At 43.4% G+C, this 7,748-nt stretch overlaps 1 long non-coding RNA gene across 1 annotated transcript in view; it reads left to right on the top strand.

Annotated features, from left to right (window-relative positions):
* The first annotated feature begins 4,508 nt into the window (after positions 1-4,508).
* The window catches only part of LOC142831138 (uncharacterized), a 28,384-nt gene continuing 25,144 nt past the window's right edge, over positions 4,509-7,748 (top strand). Inside the window, exons 1-2 of the long non-coding RNA XR_012906795.1 lie at positions 4,509-4,732; positions 5,309-5,433. This is a non-coding gene — a long non-coding RNA (uncharacterized LOC142831138). The remainder of the gene's footprint in view (positions 4,733-5,308; positions 5,434-7,748) is intronic.

Raw genomic sequence — 7,748 nt, 5'->3', positions numbered from 1 at the left:
TAATTGCAAAGGCTGTTGTTACAGACTGAGAAATCTGCAGCATGTTTACGGAACAAGCGAAAGATAAAGACTTCAGCCAGCTGTCTTATATCTTGCACTAATAAAGGAATGATTAAATGACCTGAAAAAACATTTTCCACTCCCATGCCTGTCATCCTGGGATACACAGACAGATCTCCATGCAGATCCTTATCTCAGTGACTCTTGGGTAAGTTGGAGCAGCTTTATTAAAAGTGAATGGAGATGCACCAACGTGAGTGGGATCCACAGAGTTGAAACAAAAGACAGAACTATGTAGCACTTTTAGACTAACACGGCTGCATCTCTGTCACCAGTCGCACAGAGTGTCATGGAAATCCAAAAGCCAATCCATGATCTGTCTTTGTAGTAGAAAAATCCTTGTTTAGGTTATGCATGTGTTATGATGAAGAATATTGTAATCGTTTAAATATTAAATGTATTAATATGTGTTATCATTATGATTGTGTTAGGCTTACAATAAACATCATGAAATAAGTAAAAGAATGTGATGCTTGTTCTTCTTGAAATTGTAACTTGATGTTCCTGTTCGAATGTGCATATTGCTTCTGTAACAAAGAAATCAGCCCTGTTTTGTGTGAATGAAGAATGTGGGTGTTAAGAGATAAGTGTGAAGGCCATCACCACACCAAAAAACAGGACTATGTAGCACTTTAAAGACTAACAAGATGGTTTATTAGGTGATGAGCTTTCGTGGGCCAGACCCTAATAAACCATCTTGTTAGTCTTTAAAGTGCTACATAGTCCTGTTTTTTGTTTTAGCTAGAGTAGACTAACACGGCTACATCTCTATTACTATCAACGCACCAGATGTTCCAGGGAGCAACCAGGGACAGATGTAAGGGTGCTGGTGATTGCTGTCTAATCCCATTGAGATGTAAGAAGTGGGCAGATTGATGACTCTGAAAGGAGGCAAGCACTTTTCAATTGGGACAAGATAGCTGCGATCAAAACCAGCATGATAAAACAATAAAGGATGAGAAGAACAACTTAACATAAACACTCACTCGTCAAACTTCAATCCATTATAGTAGGAAACTCACTGATCCCAGTGAAGAAAAACTATAGAAAGGGACTGCTTTGCCATGAAACTTTGGGTACCTCCTGCCAAGACTGAAGCATCAGTCCAGACTGAGAGAGCCCCATTCCTATCCGTGATCAATCTGGTTGGCCACCAGGGAGACACAGACTATGGACTGGTAAATATAACAGTGATTGGTGGGACAGTGTGTGTGTCTCTCTGTCTATTAAGGATTTACTAACTACTTTACTATTGTATTCTTAATAAATGTGGTGTATTGCCTTTTCCCCTTTGGTTTCTGGCCAAGAGAAGCTGAGAGGTCTTGCTAGGGGCCAGGTTCCTTAAAGAAGGAAAACAGGAAAAGAGGACAGTGTGTTTTCTTTCTTTAAGGACAACTTCAGACCTAGATTCAGAGGGGAAGGGGAAGAGAAAGGGAAGAGAGAGGAATGTTGTTCCCTGGTTTCTAGAGATACCTTGGGATCATTACTGAAAGGGATCATCCCACAGAATCTATTGGCAAATCTCCCTTCTACTAATTTCTATGGAAGCAGGAACAGGCCAATGCGGAGCTGGGGGCAAACACAGAGCACAAAGCATCAGACGATGTAAAAAAACAACAGCCCTCAAACAAGTTGTGTGCATCCTCTACCCATGACCGTGTGTTTAGTTCAGCTCTAACTTGGGTAGTGCTACAGACGTACCCACAGATTTGTCTTCCCACTTTTGAGGAATACCTGGGGTGCTAAAGCTCACACGTTTCTCTGTGCCCATTGAAAGGCTTTACATTTGCACACTGGAGACTTAGACAGGGAGCTCAAGCAAACAGATTGCATTCCTTTCCCAGTTCCAGTTCAGACTAAGCGCCTTTCCCAGTCAGCTAATCCAAACTGGACAATCAGTCGTACTCCATTTCTCAGGCTAAATGGCATTTCTAAACTTCTCACCTCCTTCTAAGTCCTCACAAGTCTCTATTTAACATGCAGCAGGGCTTCCAGGAGAGAGAGGTACAATCAAATTCAAAGTCTATTATCAGACGGATGCTGATAGGGAAAAGCATGTTTGTAAAAATCATTGCAGAATGATTAGGGTTAGATCCACCCTACGGATTTGGTCAGAATGATCATTTACTCTGGTCTCCCTCAGACAAGGCACAGAGTTGGAGTAACCAGCCCGATGCAGAGCAATGCAGACGCTGAACCACTTCAACTCTGGGAGGATGCCATTCTAGGGAGTAGTACCCAGGAAACCTATCCCCAATTGGGACCTAAACCCCCAAATAAATCCATCTTTCTCTGTGTAAAAGTTTTAGAGTGTAAAAGTTCATCAGGTAAGCCCCCTTTATTAATGGAAGAGAGTGGTTGCTGCCCCCAGGTAACAATTATATACACTGGGCCTGATAGTAAACAAAAGTGTTTTTTATTATGTACAAACAGTAAGATTTAAGTGGTTGCAAGTCAAAAGAGACAGATCAAAGTAAGTTACTAAATGAAAAAGAAAAGAAAATGCATAGCTAGTTCTAATTTACTATGGGTGTGTCTACACAGCATCGTTATTTTGGAATAACAACCGTTATTCCAAAATAACTATGCGAGAATCTACACACTGTTATTTTGAAATAATTTCAAAATAACAGATGGCTTATTCTGAGTTCTGTAAACCTCATTCTATGAGGAATAACGCTCATCCTGAAATAGCTATTTTGAAATAAAGCATGTGTAGACACTCCACTGCTGCTTTTTTGAAATTGCCCCTCACCAGAGCCATTCTAAGTTATTCTTCATGGGGCTCTAAATTGAGATAGCCTTCTTCAGATTAATTTTGAGGCTTCTCTGCAGTGTAGATGTGCTATTTTGAAATAAGCTATTTCGGAATAACTATTCCAGAATAGCGTATTCCAAAATAACTGTGTAATGTAGATGTAGCCTAAGAAATGTATTACATACAGATTCTTACTTAAAGAGATGTTTTAATTTTAGGCATAATCTTCAAGTCAGAGACAAACTCTTTTACTCTTACTTGGATCTCCAGCCCTTTTTGTATTCTTTTAGAGTGTACTGGGCCATTTCCAAGGCCAACCAAAGACAAAGGGCTGATGACTTCCCATTGCTTAAATAGACTTTTCCCCAGGGCAGGAACCCTTTGGTTTACATCCCCCCTTCCATGGAAAAATACCAGGGTCAAAATGGAATTCAGTGCCGGGTGGTATGGTCACATGTCTTTCTAGATTAACCAGCTGCTGAACTTAAAGGATAAGCTAAGGCTGTTTACAAGTCGTTGAGTTGATCACCAATTCGTTAGGCTTCCGGGACACCAGTAATAATTCTCATTGGCACATTTAAAACTATAAACACTTTCATACTTCATACTGCTAACTTTACCTACAAGAATGATACTTGCGCCAAAATAAAATATACCGATCCAGCAGATTGTAACTTTAAAATTTACAGGTCACACGAGGCATTTTGTCTAAAGCATCATCGAGCATCATATGAGTTATGCATATTTATACATTTAGAAGTAAGTTCCCTCTAAGGTGTGCAACTGCACAGGAGCACACCAAGAATTTTAATCCCACCCACCTCTTCAGCAGAACCACACAGCAGCACTCACCTTCCCTGGACGTGGAAGGTAAACCGGTGGTGGTGGGCTTCGCGGGAGAGTGGGGGACCAGGGCTGTGTGGTGGCTGCCCAGATGCTCCTGGGGTGGGGCTATGTGCCAGGCAGCTGATCTGTATGCTGGGGCTGCACCCCGGCTCCAGCTCTGGTATCTGGGGCAGCCACCTGCCATGGGGCCCTGCCATGGGAGCAGCTAGACCGTCACCACACAGCCTTAGCCCTCAGCTTCAACCTTCCACAGAGCTTTAGCCAGAGTGGGCTACGTGGTGGCTGCTGGTGCTGGAGCCAGCGCTGCTCCTGGGGCTGAGGCCACGGTGCAACTTTCCCCAGGAGGAGCCGCACTCTGACCCCAGCACCAGCCCTGGCACATGGGGCAGCCACCCACCATGGGAGAACAGGAGGAGGGGGCTCAGCTGGAGGGCTGTGGGAGCAGGGTTAGTGAGGGGAGTTGGAGCTCAGACGGGGGTGGTGTTGGGGCTTGGCAGTGTGGACACCTTGGCAGGACTTTAGGTTTCCATGGGTTCTAGCCTTTGTTGTAAAGGCCGTGCCTGGACTGTGATCCACCCCCAGGCTGGCACCATTGAGATCCTCCCACACACTCTAGGTGCCTCCCCCCTTGTGTGCGTACCACCGCTGCAAAATATTGTAGCATTTCTTAAAGACAAGGGACTAAACTATGTATCGTTTGTGTTGCTGGTTTCCTGGTGTCTCTGTGAAGTGAGATCAGCCCCGCTCTGCTTCATAGATAATTCAAACACGCCCCCCCCCCCCCCTCATTTTCTGTCTGGCAGCTTTAGCTGTTTTTGTGATCCAAACAGACCTTCTTGTGTGAAGAATGGAGATGTAATAGCACAGTCATAACTATGGAACAAAAATAAATGTAGGGTTTTTTTAAATCTGATCTAATTAATTCAAGCATCTTTATAACTAGTGTTTATTTCAAACAACAGTCTGTATTCATAACACAAAATACAGACTTGTTCACTGGAGACTTTGCATCTAAGAGCATGGATTTCGTGATCAGACAGCAGTTGTCTGCAGCTCAGAACCACCAAGGTAAATGGTTACATAATGTATAGAAATGTTACTCAAAATCTATTTTAAATAAAAGAGGACCATGAAAGTTTTTGCCTTATAAGGATCTTTATTCATTCTTGTTTTTATTTTCTCAAAAAGGTTGAGAAAATATTTTTCTCTGAATACTTTGAATGTCTGTCCTGGAGGTCATAAAATGAAGTAAATACCATATTACATCACCCTTTTTAGTCAAATAATTTACTTCAAAACAATGTTTTTAAAATAACAGCTTTAAGAACCAGATCCAAAGTCCAATTAACTTAATGGAAAGATTCTTATTAATTTCAAGGAGTTTCAGAACACGCCTTTGTTTTCTTGTCTGTACTTTTTTTTGTAATTGCAAGAGATTCATCGAAACTCCCATCCAGCATGTACTTAGCTTTACACAAATTCCTTTGATAGCCTTTCCATTCAAATACACAATTCTTTACTTTGAGGAAAAGTAAGAACTCTTGTAGTTGAGTTGATCACTTGAAATAATACAGTCAAGTGCCTGTGCATTCTGGCATTAAGAATATTATTTGTCACTTTTTTATACATTATGTTTATTAATAGACATTCAAGATTTGAAGAATGCTTATGAGTTGATCAAATCAGACCATCAAGGGAAATCTACACTTGATTCCTCAGAGAGCTTTAGCTCTGATTTATGTGTCTTGTGTGCAGGACAAGCATTCCAGGTAACTACATTGTCTAAGTTGGTGATTTATCTGTAATAAAAAGAACTGTCTAGAATTATACCGGATTGACTTCACCTCTGATCCAAAATACAAGAGAGCTCTTGGGATACAATGTGAATGGGGAGAATATTCAATAAGCTGTTGTTTGGGTGTGCAATGGAAAGTGTATCCGACATAAGCTCAGAAATGTGAGTCTGCAAGGCCAATTAACATGGTTCCCTGAAACGAGATCCAGATCTAATTCAGAGGAAGCCCAGCCGGGAGAGAGTCTGCCAGAGGGCTATAAACACAGGAAATTGGCTACTAAAAATTTTGCAGTATTCATTTTCTTATTTGACTTAATATTAAAATAAATATTTAGTCACACGCCTTGTTAATTATCCCTTGTTTTAGTATTCTTTCTTCCATAACATTTTTAAAAGATAGATATTTGTTAGTAATAAGGGTGGCGCACAGCCAAATAAGTGCACCTCAATATTGGTGCACAAGACAAAACTCACTCTGCTCCTGGATGGAGAATCTTAGAGGGAATATTGATTCAGAAGCCAATTTTCATGAAGCATGAAGGGAACCATCACATCACCACTGCAGAAAAGAAGAGGCAGTTTGGGTCAGCTCCAGTTGAAGATTCAGACTGAAACTTGACTCTGACCTAGGGTTGCCAGATGGTTAAACTAAATTACCGAACACACACCTCCCCCTCCAAGGCTGTGTCTAGACTACAAGCCTCTGTCGTCAGAGGCATGTAGATTAGACACATAGGCAAAGGTAAATGAAGCCGCGATTTAAATGATCGCGGCTTCATTTACATTTACATGGCTGCCGCGCTGAGCCGACAAACAGCTGATCAGCTGTTTGTCCGCTCAGCGCGCTAGTCTGGACGCTCCCCTGCCGACATCAAAGCCCTTTGTCGGCAGCCCCGTTATTCCTCATGGGACGAGGTTTACCGGGGCTGCCGACAAAGGGCTTTGATGTCGGCAGGGGAGCGTCCAGACTAGTGCATTGAGCAGACAAACAACTGATCAGCTGTTTGTCGGCTCAGCGCGGCAGCCATGTAAATGTAAATGCGGCTTCATTTACCTTTCCCAAAACAACAAATCTACATGGCTCCGTCGACGGAGCCATGTAGTTTAGACGTACCCCAAGAGTTATTAAGCAAAATAAAATAAAATAATACAGCATGACAGCATGGCCCCTTTAAGTGTGAGAGGGGAGAGGTTGAGCATTAAGACCCAGGGTAGGCATTTCTTCCCCTTGCTTCAGGTCTTTTTGCTGGCGGACATCTTGTTTTCTTGATCGACTCCCCCGAGGTAAGCAGGGATGCCGGGGGCGAGGGGCCCACGGGGGGGGGGGGGGAGAGGAGGCCGGAGGCTGGTCCCAGTTGCTGAGTGTGTCTTTGGGTTGCCAGGTATCTGGTATTTTCGCCTCCTGGCAGGGAAAAGAACCAGAAAATACTGGACATTTCTGGTGTCTGGTATTTTCTGAATTTTTTTACTGGACAGAAGGCAAAAATACCGGACACCTGGCAACCCTACTCTTACCTGGTACTCTGCAGGGAGGTAGTGGAATGAGCTAGTGATATGATCTTGATAGGTTGCGTTGCTAAGATGGGCAGCCACACTGTGCACCAAGTCAGCCATCTTTAAGACCATAATTTCCATTCCTAGATGCGATAATCAAGTTTAATGCAGCAGAGGCACAGAGTCAGTCCCCTGGCCACCAACATTTAGCAGTGGACTTGGTTACCAGTGCTCTTTCTATTGCTGAAAGGCAGGGCAATTCAACACACAGCCCACGAGCCACATGCAGCCCACGGCCTGTTTGTTTGTGGCCCACAGTGCGGTTTGGGTTTACACGGGGCTCAACATGTGGCCTGCAGGTGGGATCCTTTGAACATAGGCTCCACTGTGAAGACACTCCACAATGGCAAGGTGTCTCCCAGGCAGGGTGAGAAGCATTGAAAGATTCAAGCAGATGAGCTGGCTGGAACAGATGGGTACAGGGTGTCAGTGTTTCTAGCTCCTAGGAAGGAGGTGCTGGGAGCACTGGGGAATTGTGGGAAATTCTGGCTGCTCAGCCTTGTGCACAGAGCCTGAGAGTTATTGACTGGCTCACACTGGTCATACTTGGGTCCGGCACCATGGCTTAAGGCTTAATCTTTGTATTCATGCCCGTCAGTGTGAAAGAATCCATTTGCATATATTTGCATATATATTTACATGTACATGCAACCACCCTTAAGTTGCAGCCCTCGGCTTGTCCTGTGAATATCATTGTGGCCCCTGGGGCTTCCAAAGTTGAGTAGCCCTGCTGAA

The sequence above is a fragment of the Pelodiscus sinensis genome, chromosome 12 (genome assembly GCF_049634645.1).
Source record: "Pelodiscus sinensis isolate JC-2024 chromosome 12, ASM4963464v1, whole genome shotgun sequence".
Classification (NCBI taxonomy): Eukaryota; Metazoa; Chordata; order Testudines; family Trionychidae; genus Pelodiscus; species Pelodiscus sinensis.
This window is presented reverse-complemented; position numbering and strand designations above follow the sequence as displayed.